The following is a 16,186-nucleotide window of genomic DNA, read 5'->3' on the forward strand; positions in this document are numbered from 1 at the left end:
TCGTTTATTATTTTAACAGTCAACCAGTGTTTTGACCTGTAGTTGTAACTAGTGTTGAGTCTCGTATTAATATTTCAATTTTTTAAAAATATTTATGAATGATCCAACCATACGGATGTTAAGATCTATATATTTTAGTGATATGACAAAATTTTTAGGAAAAAATAAAAGTATTTGGTTTGTTATATCAACAGTCAACCAGTGTTTTGACCTATACTTGTAACTAGTGTTTAGTCTCGTATTAATATTTTGATTTTTTTAAAAATATTTATAAATGATCCATCCATACGGATGTTAAGATATATGAATTTTAGTGATATGGAAAATATTTTGAAAAGAAAAAATGTATTTTGTTTATTATTTTGATAGTCAACAGGTGTTTTGACCTGTAGTTGTAACTAGTGTTTAGTCTCGTATTAATGTTTCAATTTTTTTAAAAATATTTATGAAAGATCCAACCGTACGGATGTTAAGATATATATATATATATATATATAGAGTAAAGTTCTATGGAGTCCACCTTTAATTGGAGTCCTCGGAGTCCATATATGTTCTGCAAGTAAAATATAGTTTAAAATATTGCAAAACATATTATTTTTCGACAAACATCACTATTCTATCAAAAATCTTGTAGATTGCATAAATTTTACAAGCAGAACATTGCAAAAATATATATTCTACAAAACATGTTTAGTTTGCAGAACATAAATGTTCATGTTGCAGAACATATTGCAGAACATACATATTGTACCGTAAATATATGAGATTTGCATGATTTTGTTGAAGTTATGCTATTTGTGTAACATGTTTTGCAAAATAACACGTTTTACAATATATTTTATTTGCAGAACGTAGATGGACTCCGAGTACTCCGATAAAAAGGTGGACTCCATAGAACTCAGCCCTATATATATATATATATATATATTAGTGATATGATAAAAGTTTTAGAAAATAAAAATTATTTTGTTTGTTATTTTGATAATCAGCCAATGGTTTGACCGGTACTTGTAACTAGTGTTTAGTCTCATTTTAATATTTCAATTTTTAATAAAATATTTATGAATGATCCAACCGTACGGATGTTAAGATTTATATAGTTTGGTGATATGACAAAATATTTAGAAAAAAATAAGAGTATTTGGTTTGTTATTTTAACAGTCAACCAGTTTTTTGACCATAATTTTTTACTTCAACTCGGCTCGGCTCGGCTCGTTTTGACGGAGAAATCTCGTGTTCGGATCGGTTCGACTCAGCTCAATTTTGTTCGATAAAAGCTCGTGTTCGGCTCTTTCGTTAACGAGCTTGAACTCGAACACGGTTTTCAGTTCGTTAAGAAAGCTCGGCTCGACCCGGTTCGTCAAAAAAAAAATTAAAGCTCGGCTCGGTTTGATCAAAAGTCGGCTCGACTTGGTTCGTGAACATCTCTAGTCCCATATTCATGTTTTGAGCTTTTAAAATATTTATGAATGATCCAACTTTATTTTGTTTGTTATTTTAACAATCAACAAATAGTTTGAATAATACTTCCAACTAGTGTTTACTCCCATATTGATGTTAAATTTTTTTAAAATATTTATGAATAATTCAACAGTACGGATGTTAAAATCTATATATTTTAGTAGTATCACAAAATTTTTAGAAAAAAAAATGTTTTTAATTTTCTATTTTAACAGCCAATCGTTTGACCAATATTTCTTATTAATGTTTAATATATAAGTAAATTATTTTTTATCTACATTCTTTATTTTTGACAATCTTCTCATTCATCTGGTTGATTCACTTAAAATAATTTTTTAAAATAAATAAATAATGTAACCCTAATTCATACCATAAACTTCATGTTTAACTATGAAAACTTGTTCTTCATGATTATTTAATTAGAAGATTTTTTTATCACCTTGATAGCATGTTCTTTAAAATTATATTTAAGCATAAGTCTTCTTGATATATCTATTTATTTTGTATTTTTTTTAACTAATTAATATTTTTTTATCAAATATAACACAAATTGAAATTCAACATACTTATATTATATTATATTATATTATATTATATATGTATGTATATGTACATATCTATATACATTCCTAATTTTTTTTTAAACAATGAAAGTGTCCTTATATTTAAAATTTTTCTTTACATGATATGTACTAATCATTTAAAAAACAAAAACAATTTTTTTAAAAAAATTGAAATTTTAAACTGATTTTGTTCGCTTTTAGCTAAATTCTACCATTTTTGGTTGAATTTAGTAAAACACTTTTGGTGCATTTTCTTTAGTGGCAAAATTGTTATTTCCATTCATTTTGAAAAAAAGGCGTGATAATTCCGCCCAAAACATTTACTAAATTCGACCAAAAATGATCGAATTAATTTTCCAAAATTCAAGTTATTAGCGAGAAGTTTTCCCCCCTTTTTTTGGCAGAGTACTAAATTAGACAGAATAAAAAATTGGTCAAATTTAGCTGTTATATTCGACCGAATAAAAAAACGGTCAAATTTAGCTACTAAATTCGACTGATTAAAAACGACCACTCCTTAATTCGACCGTAAATGGTCGAATTTACTCGTGCCCCTTAAATTCGACCAAATACGGTATAATTTAGCCGCAGTCGTTTTTAGTTGGTCGAAAATGCCCTTGACTTTCTTGCAGTAGTACAAATTTTAAAAGCCTTAATACCAGTAAAAATTTTAAAAGAAACAACTAGTTAGGGTAAGGAGGCTCAAATTAATTCAAACTAAATAGCAATTTGGTAAAATATTGGATTGGCCAATAGAATTATAATCTTTTGTATAATTTAATGACGAATAAATTTTAAGTATATTCTTACTAATAAGAAGAATATTATATTAAACTTAAGAAGATACAATTTTTTAAATAATTCACATTCACTAATGAAGTGGAGTGCTAATTAGTTTGACAATATGTTGATTCACTTTTAATCATGGGTAGTGTTTCGAATATCTTAATTATTTGCACTCCTTTCAATGGTTGTTCACGAACAGGGCTGTTCGCGAATAAACTCGAGCTCGGCTCGATTTGAGCTCGGTTTGGTTCGTTAATAACTCGAACTCGAGCTCGAACACATAAATGTGTTCGTTAAGAAAACGAGCTCGAACCGAGATTTGAGTATGTTCGGCTCGTGTTCGGCTCGAGCTCTGATCGAGCTCGTTCGGCTCGAGCTCGGCTCGTTAAAGCTCGAAATATTATTATAATACATGTCCTGTTTTTAATATATTTTTGGATAAATACCATTACAAATATAAATAAAGGTCTCAAACTGCTGCCAAAAATATACATAAAAGTCCTCCAAATATCAACATCTTTTGATGCTTTTAGATTACATTACAAAATAATTAAAACCAAAATAAATTTCCATAGCAAGTTGCAGCAGCTTGATCCTAACTCCAAAATGAACTTCATCAACCTGTGCATCATTTGAAAATCAAACAAACAAAACAAAAATTATAAACCAGAATAAATGATAAAAAATATATTCGATGATATTTAAATTAAAGCAATCATAGTCATCCTAGCTTCCAGTACTGTTTAACTCTTAAAAATTTGACAACAAATTGTAGAAGTTGGCAATCAGATCCCTGCTTATTTGAAACTTTGTACCTTACACGATACTGAGAAGACAAGAAATGATAAAGAATAGAACATAGGTGGTACTGAGAAAAGATGTGATTAACATCTTAAGAAAACCATTACTTTTTATTTAACATGATTTTATGATTGAATTACTTGCAGAATCACCAGAATATTGAAAGAAATACAAATAAAGTGGAAGTTAACGGGAAAATGAATATTAGTGCTACTACCAAACAAAGGTGAGGAGTCCATCCTCAAGCTCAATGATGATGGCAAAACCAATCAGGCAATCAACCCACAAAAAATTAGAAATGTTATATGTAACAGCTACGGAACAACTATGATATCAATCAGAACTCCAAACCATGTTCACATTAATCTGCTCTGTATTAGTACATAAGTTCACATTAATCTGCTCTATATTTGATACTTTTTTAAAACAAAGATATTCTTACAAACCATGTTCTTTAATATTTAAAATATTTCACAACCTAAATAGAACAGATTACCTTGTTCTTTGGGGATAATTGTCAATATCTGCTCAACCAAGTCCTACGGAATAGGAATGCAAACAAATCAGTTGTAGAATTCATCCAGACGATTCGAAATATAACACATCATAGAGAACGGTTTGCAGCAGGACTTGAATAGAGAATAAACAGTTTTTAAAATGCTATATCAGAAATGAAGAATGCTAAGTTGGAACAGGTACTGTAATACACTACTATTATCATGGACACTGTTAGAGAGCCATACAAGTAAAAAGATAACAGACCTATTATAGATGATCAGATACAGCACAAGCAAAATATAATATGCTACTGCTACATACCTTTTGTTGGAAAATATGGGTATAAGTCCCATATTGGTAAGTCATATTTTTGAGCATTATGACTAAAAGATGTGTGAGATATGATGATATTCTCTTAATAATGGAAATTATTATTTTCCATTAGAATTTGGCTCAAATATTATGGCATAAATTAATTTGATTTTGTTTCAGATTATTTGATATGGTGTATGTCTTGATATATTTAATCTGATTCTGTTTCAGATTATTTATGGAATAGAGTAGCTTGCAAGTATTACACCGATTCCATAATTAATGATATTTAATTATGGAAAAGAGTAGCGCACAAGTCTATCTACACCTATATAAACACCTCTAAGGCGTTAGGGTTAGACACACCAAAAACATATTCGCCTCTAAACACAAATCTCTCTCTCGGTGATAGTTTCGTGCCCGTTCAAGCTCGCTGAAGGTGCTCGTTATCCGTAACGCCGCCGCTACCTCGTTTTATCCTGGGAGGCTATCGACTCGCACATACGGTGAGAGGCGAAATAGCTTTAAGGAGACAGTTTCAACTGAACTCGAGGATCTCTCTTCTGTTTATATCTTTTCTTCCTCCGTTTGATTTCGTTTACTCACGCACACACTTGTTTGATTATTTGTATTAATCGCAGATTGTTTTCACAATCTTAAAGCTATTTTTTTTATATACATCTGTGACTGATACATCTGTATCTGCTTGTTTTGTTGAGTAACAGATCGATGGAGAACCAAACTGTGAACGATTCGATGAACATGACGGCTGATCCCAACGCACAGATCACTGGATCTGATGGGGTTGACCAGCAGCCGATTAACCCTAACGCACGGATCGTACGATCTGATGGGGGTCAAACGCCTGTTGGACATGTGCCTGTGGGACATACTGTCATTGGACAGTTTAATGTTCCTCTTGGATAGATATCGGCAGGATTCACTTCTCCGATCATACCTGCGGTGCCTACTGGTGTGCATACACCTGTAGTACAGACGCACGTACCATCTGTTCCACCCGTGGTGCCTGCTGCACCTGTTATGCCAACTGTGCCTGCTGCACATGCTGAAAAACCTGAGAAGTTCAACGGAACGAACTTCAAACGTTGGCAACAAAAGATGCACTTTTATCTGACCACGTTGCATATGGATCGCTTCCTTAAGGAAGAACCACCGTTGCTCACTGCTGAGAGTAACATGCAGACTGTGTATGCTGCTGATGCTTGGAAGCACTCCGACTACATCTGTCGGAACTATGTGTTAAATTGTTTGTCTGACTCGTTGTATAACGTATACAACGCGAAGCCAACAGCTAAGGTCTTATGGGAGTCACTTAACCATAAGTATAAAACCGAGGACGCTGGGGCAAAGAAGTGGATTGTTGGCCGCTTTCTTTATTATAAGATGGCAGACTCTAAGACTGTGGTCAGTCAGGTGCAGGAACTGCAGGTGATCATTCATGACATTCATGCTGAGGGAATGGTCATAAGTGAGTCTTTCCAAGTTGCTGCTGTTATTGAAAAGCTTCCACCTGGATGGAAAGATTTCAAGAACTATCTTAAGCACAAGCGAAAGGAGATGTCTATGGAGGATCTTATTGTTAGACTTCGTATTGAAGAAGACAACAGAGGGTCCGAGAAGAAAGTTAACGTTGCCACTGAGAAGGCAAGAAGGCTAATTCTGGTAAAGGGGCAAAGCTGGCACCCAAGGGAGGGATTTCGAAGTCGAAATTTCAAGGGAAGTGCTACAACTGTGATAAAGTTGGTCATAGGTCTTCTGACTGCAAGAAGCCCAAGAAGCCCAACAAGAAGAAAGAAGCAAACATGGTAGAGAATATCTCCAAGGAGATGGGTGACATAGACCTCTGTGCTACGGTCTCTGAAGTGAACCTAGTCGGTTCTAATCCACGTGAATGGTGGATTGATACTGGTGCTACTAGGCATGTTTGCTCAGACAAGGCGGTTTTCTCTAGCCTCAAAGCTTCTGATGCTGGTGAGAAGCTCTACATGGGGAATTCAGCAACTTCTACCATTGAGGGTGAAGGCACGGTGATCCTGAAGATGACCTCTGGGAAGAATCTGACTTTGAAGAATGTACTTTATGTGCCTGATATTCGCAAGAACCTTGTGTCTGGTTCTCTGTTGAATAAGCATGGCTTTCGCATTGTAATAGAGTCAGATAAAGTTATTTTGTCTAAGAGTGGTATGTTTGTAGGCAAGGGTTATTTAACTGATGGGCTTTTTAAGCTCAATGTAATGTCCGTTAAGGACGATAATGAAATGAAGAATTCTTCTGCTTACTTGCTTGAGTCTCCTAATTTATGGCATGCTAGATTAGGACATGTAAATTATGACACTTTACGACGTTTAAGTGCAAAAGAATACATACCTAAACTTACTATCGATCCAAAACATAAGTGTGAGACTTGTGTTGAGGCAAAATTAACGAGATCATCATTTAAACGTGTGGAAAGGAACACCAAAGTGCTAGACCTAATACATAGCGACATATGTGATTTAAAATTCGCTCCAACAAGAGGAGGAAACAAGTATTTTATTACATTCATTGATGATTGTACAAAATACTGCTATGTATATTTGTTGAAAAGCAAAGACGAAGCTATAGAATCTATAAGGAAGAAGTTGAGACACAACAAACTGAGAAAATCAAAACGATACGAAGTGGTCGTGGAGGTGAATATGTTGAACCGTTTGGGGAATTCTGTTCACAACATGGTATAATCCATGAGGTCACTGCACCATACTCCCCTCAGTCAAATGGTGTGGCTGAAAGGAAGAATCGCACTCTGAAAGAGATGATGAATGCGATGTTGTTAAGCTCTGGGCTCCCACAATCGATGTGGGGAGAAGCCATCTTAAGCGTAAATAATATTTTAAATATTACGATGCGCAAGAATAAGGATGTAAGTCCTTATGAAATGTGGAAGAAAAAGAAACCAAGTTACCAACACCTGAAAGTGTGGGGGTGCCTTGCAAAGGTACTGATCCCTACACCGAAGAAGGTGAAGATAGGTCCTAAGACTGTGGATTGTGTCTTCATCGGATATCCTCCACACAGCACTGTATATAGGTTTCTTGTTCATGAATCCAAGATTCCTGATATTCAAAAGAATACCATTATAGAATCAAGGAATGCCTCATTTTTTGAGACGATGTTTCCCTGTAATCCAGGAAACCAACAACCTACGACGTCTAAACGATCTCATGAGTCTGTAGATGACGATAATGAGAGTGACGAAAGTGAAGACGAAAATGTGGGGGTAGTGAGAAGGAGCAAAAGACAACGAACGGAGAAATCCTATGGGTCTGATTTTATGACCTATTTGCTCGAAGAAGGTGACCCAAAAACTTATAAGGAGGCGGTTACCTCACCTAATGGGCCTATGTGGAAAGAGGCCATCAAGAATGAAGTTGATTCAATTATGCAAAATCATAATTGGGAATTAGTGGACTTGCCAACTGGTTGCAAACCATTAGGTAGCAAGTGGGTTTTCAAGAAGAAGTTGAAAACTGATGGCACTATTGATAAGTATAAGGCCAGACTTGTAATTAAAGGATACAAGCAACAAAAAGACCTTGATTACTTTGATACATATTCTCCTGTAACGAGAATAACGTCCATAAGGATGATGTTCGCTATTGCTGCAATGCGTAATCTAACTGTACATCAAATGGATGTGAAAACAGCTTTCCTAAATGGAGACATAGATGAAGAAATCTATATGGAACAACCTGAAGGGTTTGTTGTCCCAGGACAAGAAAGGAAAGTGTATAGATTGGTGAAATCATTGTATGGTTTGAAACAAGCGCCTATGAAATGGCATGAAAAATTTGATGAGGTCGTGCTGGCCAATGGTTTCAAAATCAATGAATGTGATAGTTGTGCCTATTACAAGGATAACGAGAACAGCTATGTCAAGGAGAATGACAATGGCTATGTCATGATGACATTATATGTAGATGATCTACTTATTGCTGGAAGCAATGATAAAGTTATCAAATCTAAAAAGGACATGTTGAAATCAAGGTTCGACATGAAATATATGGGACTAGCAAATATAATTCTGGGAATTCAAATTTCTAGAACATCAGAGGGTCTCGCATTAAGTCAACCACATTATGTTGACAAGATCCTTGAGAAGTTTCTTAAGGATGACTTTGAGAAAGCTAGGACACCTGTGGATATGACTTTGCACATATCCAAGAACAAAGGTGTAGCTGTTTCCCAATTGGAATACTCGAGGATAATTGGTAGTCTGATGTACCTCATGAGTTGTACAAGACTAGACATTGCATACTCAATTAGCAAGTTGAGTAGGTTTACGAGTAATCCGGGAGCTGATCACTGGAAAGCGATTATAAGAGTACTAAGGTACTTGAGGGGAACTCGAGACTATGGACTGCACTATGGCAGATACCCAGCAGTATTAGAAGGATATACTGACGCAAATTGGATATCTAGCAAGAAAGCACTTAAGTCTACGAGTGGCTATGTGTTTACATTAGCTGGAGCGGCAATATCATGGAAATCCTCAAAACAAACGGTGATAACTCATTCCACGATGGAAGCTGAGTTTGTGGCACTAGATAAATGCGCCGAAGAGGCTGAATATCTACGTCAGTTTCTGGAGGATATTCCAAGATGGCCTAAGCCTGTAACTGCAATAGGGATTCACTGTGATAGTCAATCCGCTATTGGCAGAGCACAGAGCACGATGTATAATGGAAAGTCTCGTCATATACGACGACGACACAGTTCCATTAGATAATTGATCTCAACCGGAATTATCACTATTGACTATATACCGTCAAAGGATAATATCGTGGATCCACTAACCAAAGGGTTATCAAGAGAAGTGGTTGAGAAATCATCGAGAGGGATGGGCCTTAAGCCTATTGCTTAACGGCATCATGGTGGACACCCAACCATTGCTGACTGGAGATCCCAAGAACTTGGTTCAATGGGACAACTAAATCATGATGACCAAATCACTGTGGGGGTAACCCCTGACCTGTTCCTATGATGAGGAAACAGTGAGACCCGTAAGGTACGAGGTTAAGCTTTGAGCCTTTAATGATCTTTGATGAATACATGGAGCTCAGGAGTGAACGCATGGAATTCAGTTGAGTAAACGCAGGTTACTCTATAAGATAAAGATCACATATGTGGGAGAGAACTGGGGCCGCTTCAAAGGAGAATTGCGAGGCACAATTCTTTAGAAACTTCTGCAGAACCAGGACGATGTTCCATGGCCAAAATGGACATACTCATGAGAGCTGAATGAGTCAGAAACGATATAGTGATAAGTATATCATCGTTTACATAAACGGTCGAACAGTTCAAGGACAAGCACGTCTACTGTCTACCAGTAAAGTCGGTATGCTTACTCGAGCGAAGGTTCAAGGAGCATTCTCTACCTATCGTATGCTATATCTGATCGAAGAAACTATCACCAAGTCAAACTCCGTGTCTGTCTGTCTGTCTGTCTGGTGTGTGCTACTAAGATCACCAATCTCACCCATGTGGGGGATTGTTGGAAAATATGGGTATAAGTCCCATATTGGTAAGTCATATTTTTGAGCATTATGACTAAAAGATGTGTGAGATATGATGATATTCTCTTAATAATGGAAATTATTATTTTCCATTAGAATTTGGCTCAAATATTATGGCATAAATTAATTTGATTTTGTTTCAGATTAATTGATATGGTGTATGTCTTGATATATTTAATCTGATTCTGTTTCAGATTATTTATGGAATAGAGTAGCTTGCAAGTATTACACCGATTCCATAATTAATGATATTTAATTATGGAAAAGAGTAGCGCACAAGTCTATCTACACCTATATAAACACCTCTAAGGCGTTAGGGTTAGACACACCAAAAACATATTCGCCTCTAAACACAAATCTCTCTCTCTCGGTGATAGTTTCGTGCCCGTTCAAGCTCGCTGAAGGTGCTCGTTATCCGTAACGCCGCCGCTACCTCGTTTTATCCTGGGAGGCTATCGACTCGCACATACGGTGAGAGGCGAAATAGCTTTAAGGAGACAGTTTCAACTGGACTCGAGGATCTCTCTTCTGTTTATATCTTTTCTTCCTCCGTTTGATTTCGTTTACTCACGCACACACTTGTTTGATTATTTGTATTAATCGCAGATTGTTTTTACACCTTTATCATTTAATACAAATGTATAATAATCTCCTTGTCCTCCTCCTGTGAACATTTTAAAAGGAAATGAAGGCATGTTAGACTAAAAACATGTTTATTAAAAATTCAAACTCATTTAAACTATAAGGGATATATGTTCACCTGTTTCAATTTTTTCAGTCCATACAATTCACGAACCCAGTCTGCTCCGCACAACAAAACTTCTACTGTTTCGGGTTTTAAACAAGAGCGATGCGGTTCAATCACTCTACTACCGGCGCTGAAGGTCGACTCTGAAGCTATCGTGCTAATAGGAATACTCAACACATCAGATGCCATTTTGGACAGAATTGGATATTTTGCTGAGTTTCCTGTCCACCAAGCAAGAACATCAAATTTTGAACTTGGAGCGATAATTTTCTCACTCAAGTACTCCTCCAGTTCTGACTTTGTGGGCTCAAGTATACCGCCACTCTCTCGAATAAAACTCTCGTAATCATTGATCCCTTGAGGTGTTTCACTTTGTTCAAATAAAACTGCCAAGTAAATTCATCAATTTATCCAGCAAACATAAAAGTCTTAAAACTAAACATATATAAAACATCTACTCAAGTAAAAAAACTATCAAACAATCAAGTCATATAATAAAAACTTTAATATTACTACATAAAATGTGACACTATTTATTACAAGAGGAAATGGTTTACTGTCTGTAGTATTATGTTGGCTTCTCCGGTATTAAAATCACTAGCTTACGGCCCGTGCGATACACGGGTCTTGGTTAATATTTTATATATATATATAATTTTAATAAAAATTTATATAAATAATTAAATATTGAATAATAATTATATAATTATAAATTTCATTATGTATTATTTCAAGTTAAGTTTAAATAGTATATGATTGGAGATTTTTTTCATAAATAATAATGTAATTGTTTGTTGTTGGTGAGATTCGAATTTAAAAACGTATATGTATCTTTATTAATAACAATATAAATATTTGTTGTTAACGGAATTCGAATCTGAACTTATATATATCTTTATAAATAATAATATAAATGTTTGTTGTTCACGGGATTCGAACCTGAGAATTTGTGGAGCGTATTTTTTTAGTATTTGGATCTAACGGCTCTGATTATTTAATGCAGAAAATCCGACGCTCGTGATTGAAAGGGATAACCAAAATGAGGGGTTAACCAAACTACAAATTATAGCCCATTCCGGTTATTATAGTATAATATAGATTACAGGGGTAAAAGAAATCAGGTCTCAGATGACAATACATACACAAAATTTAACAATACATACATTTATAGAAATGAATCATTTTGGGTTTAACTGAGAGACAACAATACACGGCAAATACACATCTTGACACATACATACACAAAATTGAGCTTATACATACACGCAAACAAATCTACGCAAAAGTACAAAATCATACATGAGGTTATAATAATAAGAACATAAATTATAAAGTAAATGACAAAGCTTTGGTAATTTATAACAAAACGTCAAAACTGCTTGAAAAGTGAATTTTAAATTCAAATAAAAACATGGAGATAGAAGAGAACATTACCAGAGAATCTCAGATTTGGTAAACGTTTACTGGAATCTCAGATTTGTTTTGGGAATTTAGGGATTTTAGTTGTAAATGAAGGGAGCTGTGTTTTAAGAAATTTAGGGATTTGGTTTGGAGAATGAGCGAACATCCGTCTGACTAGTATGCTTTAGGTTTTTAGTTGGGCTGGGCTTGATTATTTGGATTGGGCTAAGGTTTTTTTGTTAAACTTGTATATTTAACCAGCTCTTAACGAGCTATTCGATAAAACTTACATTCGGCCCGGCTCGTATTTGTTCGCGAACAAACTCGTGTTCGGCTCGATAGTTACCGATCTCGAGTTCGAACACATTTTTCTGTTCGGTAAAAAAACTCGGCTCGACTAGTTTCATCAGAAAAAAAATTAAAACTCGGCTCGTTTATTTCAAAATTCGGCTCGATTCGGTTCGTGAACAGCAGTTTCATGCATGTTATGTCACGTATTCCCCAGCCCTTTAACTGTATTAACATCATGCATGCATGGCACTTTTATAGTCTTGAGCTTATCAATCCGCTTGTAATAATCTCATCCACCTTCTTATCTTTTCATGAGCCATCTGTATTGTACATCTCACGTTTAAAACTTTGGGCTGAGCTGCGGCGCAATACACGAGTACTATTAATTAGTTGCGCACCTTAACAATTTTGCTAGCTCCACTGTGGGCTATAAATAGGTGTGATCATATTTATGCATATGTGGTGAGTCGACTGTGTATCTCTTTGTACGAGGAGAGATAGAGAGAGAGATTATGGAAAAGAGTGAGAGAGGCATAACTGTTTTGATGTTACCATGGTTAGGCCATGGCCATATATTACCCTTTCTAGAGCTTGGCAAAAGACTTGCAAAAAAAGGCCTTTCTATATATCTATGTTCAACCCCTGCCAATCTCATCTGTGTCAATAAAACCCTTATGAACATCCCCTCAATAAAAACAATAGAGATTCATCTTCCCAATTTGCCAGATCTTCCTCCTCATTACCACACAACAAAGGGCCTCCCGCCCACCCTCTTGTCCACTCTTAACAAAGCCTATGATATGGCAGCCCCAAACTTCTCCAAAATTCTCTATAACCTAAAACCAGACTTGCTTATATATGATTTTATTCAATTTTGGGCACCACAGGTGGCGTTGTCGCAAAATATTCCATCTGTTTTTTTCATCACAACAGGTGCAGCAACAAGCTCATACATAATTCATAAGCATATCAACCCTCACACACCTTTTCCTTTTCCTGAAATATATTGTAAAGGTATGAGAAAGCAAAGTATGAGCATTGTGCAAAAGTGAATCCTTATGTGAAGATTATTGAACGTATTGTCTCTTGTGCTAGGCAATCACATGAGATAATTTTAGTAAAGAGCTGTAAGGAGATGGAGGAAAAATATATAAACTATCTTTCTACTTTGTGTGAGAAAACTATTTTACAAGTTGGTCCAGTTGTTTCGGAAAGCGTTGACAGTGAAGAAGATGACAATTCCAAGGTTTTTGAATGGCTTGACAAGAAAGATAAGGCATCAACGGTTTTTGTTTCATTTGGGAGTGAGTGTTTCTTGTCTAAGGAAGAAATAGAAGTGATAGCTTGTGGGCTAGAGCGAAGTTGTGTAAATTTCTTATGGGTTGTACGGTCTCCGATTGGAGAAAAATGTGTGGGGGAATCATTTAAAGAACTTTGTGAGAGGATCGGAAAAAAAGGACTGATTTTAGAGACATGGGCGCCACAGGCGGGAATTTTAACCCACCCGAGCATTGGAGGTTTTGTGAGTCATTGTGGATGGGGTTCGGTGATGGAGGCAGTAACATTTGGTATTCCGATAATTGCAATACCAATGCAATATGATCAGCCACTCAATGCTAGGGTGGTACAGGAGGTTGGGGTGGGTGAGGAGGTTAAAAGAGGCGGGAATGGGAGGCTTGAGATGGGTGAAATTGCAAAAGTTGTAAAAAAGGTGGTGGTGGATAAAGATGGGGATGAAGTAAGAAGAAAGACAAAGTATTTGAGTGAGAAAATAAGGGATAAAGGAGACACAGATTTTGATATGGTGGTGAAAGAACTAACTAAACTTTGTAAGATCTAGTCCGGAGTACTCCAGTCCAGTTTTTTCATTCTGTAAATATATGTTTGAACAGGGTGCTCCTTTGGCCCTGGTTTGGAAATATTTATATCGCTTACACACATGCGTTCTAAAAATCGGTAATCGGTACTAATTGATTTAGGTACCGATTAGGGATTAATCGGAAAATCGGAGATTAATCGGAACAAAAATCGGATATATTTAAATATTTTAATAATATTTAATATATTTACCTTATTTATTATGAAATATATAATTTAAAAATAATTTATAAATATTAATCCGATTTCAAAAAATAGATCGGTCAAATATTTTTTAAGAATTAATCAGAGATTAATCGGGGATTTTTAAAACACTTCTTACACATCAATTTCATTCCAAAATTCTTATACACATACCAAATATCTTTATTCATTACAAATTACAAAGTTAAAATTATAGCTAAATAAATGTAGCAAATAAATAAATAAATATAAAATAACTTGTATGCAAAAATCGGTATTCTAAAATTCGGAAATCAGCATTATTCAGTAAAGGTAACTTTCAGTGATTAATCGGATAATCAGTAATTAATCAAATTGATTAATTGGAATCAATTTAATTAATTTAATTATAATATTTAAATTTATATATAAATTTCATTAAATTTTTATAATATTTTCGGGAAATAAATCAATCGAGTATATTTTCGGGAGAAATAAAAGTATTTTAATTGAAAAACTTATTCAATTATTAAAGATTAGAATTTAGGGGCATGTGATATTCAATATAAGTCATTATTATTATTAAATATTACCTATTATTTTTAATTTTAATTTTTTTTAATTTTCACATTTTGGTTTAACTAACCGAGTTTTGACCCGAACTGACCGATTTTTGACTCGAACTGACCGATTTTTGATCGAATCGACCGAATTTTGACCGGGATTTTTAAAAAAATACACTTTGACCCGATTTCTGATTAATCGAAATAGGACCTCTCCGCATTAATCAGCCGATTAATCGGTTAATGGGTCGATTTTTAGAACACTTGAAAAACTAAGTCTCTCCAATATTTAATTCGATAAATTGATAGATAGAATTTATAAACGTACTCTACATACAAAAGTTCTTTTAACTGAACCTACATGGCATGTCAACAAGCAGTCACGAGAAGTTATCGACCATCAATCCTACTAATCAAAACAGGGCAAAACTGTATAGTTTAAGTGCAGAACAAGATCCGAACAACTATTTACTTAAGTGCTAAACAAGATAGAATGTGTTTAATTATCAAACATATGTAACTTCTTACATACTACATTAATTACATAATACTTGTGTGAATTATTCAATAATTTTGGAAAATTATTAAAAAATTAATAATTTATACATACATTTCTTGAGATCAATCCATTAATCCATTAATCTACAAACAAGTTATTACATTTCTTGAGCGAGAAGAACACATAGTAGCGTGTGTTGGTGTTTTTTCAGATCATAAAAGAATGAATCAATACACTTAAAGGGTACATTTCTTGAGAGAGAACACTAGGACATTTCTTGAGAGAGAAGAACACCTGGTAGTGTGTTTGTGTTCTTGAGGAATGATATTGAGACATTCCTAGTTTGTCAAGTAACTGCTTAAATCAAATAGATGTGAGTATCTTTGTAAAAACATCAGTAATATAACCGGAATTGGGAAATTAAGTAATTTGAATTATCCCTTCTAATACTTTATCTCAGGTAAAGTGTACATCAATCTCTATGTGTTTTGTTCTTTCATGTTGCACTGGATTTTTAGAAAAATGTATATTACACTCCGGTTATCACCATGGGACTAAATTGGTTGAAGATTCGTAACTTCCAATTCTTGTAATAAAATCAGAAGCCATGTAACTTCTGAAGCTGCTGCAGACTTCGATCTGTGTTC

General features: G+C 34.7%; 1 pseudogene; it reads left to right on the plus strand.

Moving 5' to 3' along the window:
• The first annotated feature begins 12,720 nt into the window (after positions 1-12,720).
• LOC141700643 (UDP-glucosyltransferase 29-like) lies at positions 12,721-14,463 on the plus strand (annotated as a pseudogene).
• The last annotated feature ends 1,723 nt before the right edge of the window (positions 14,464-16,186 follow it).

The sequence above is a fragment of the Apium graveolens genome, unplaced genomic scaffold, assembly GCF_009905375.1.
Source record: "Apium graveolens cultivar Ventura unplaced genomic scaffold, ASM990537v1 ctg2652, whole genome shotgun sequence".
NCBI lineage: Eukaryota > Viridiplantae > Streptophyta > Magnoliopsida > Apiales > Apiaceae > Apium > Apium graveolens.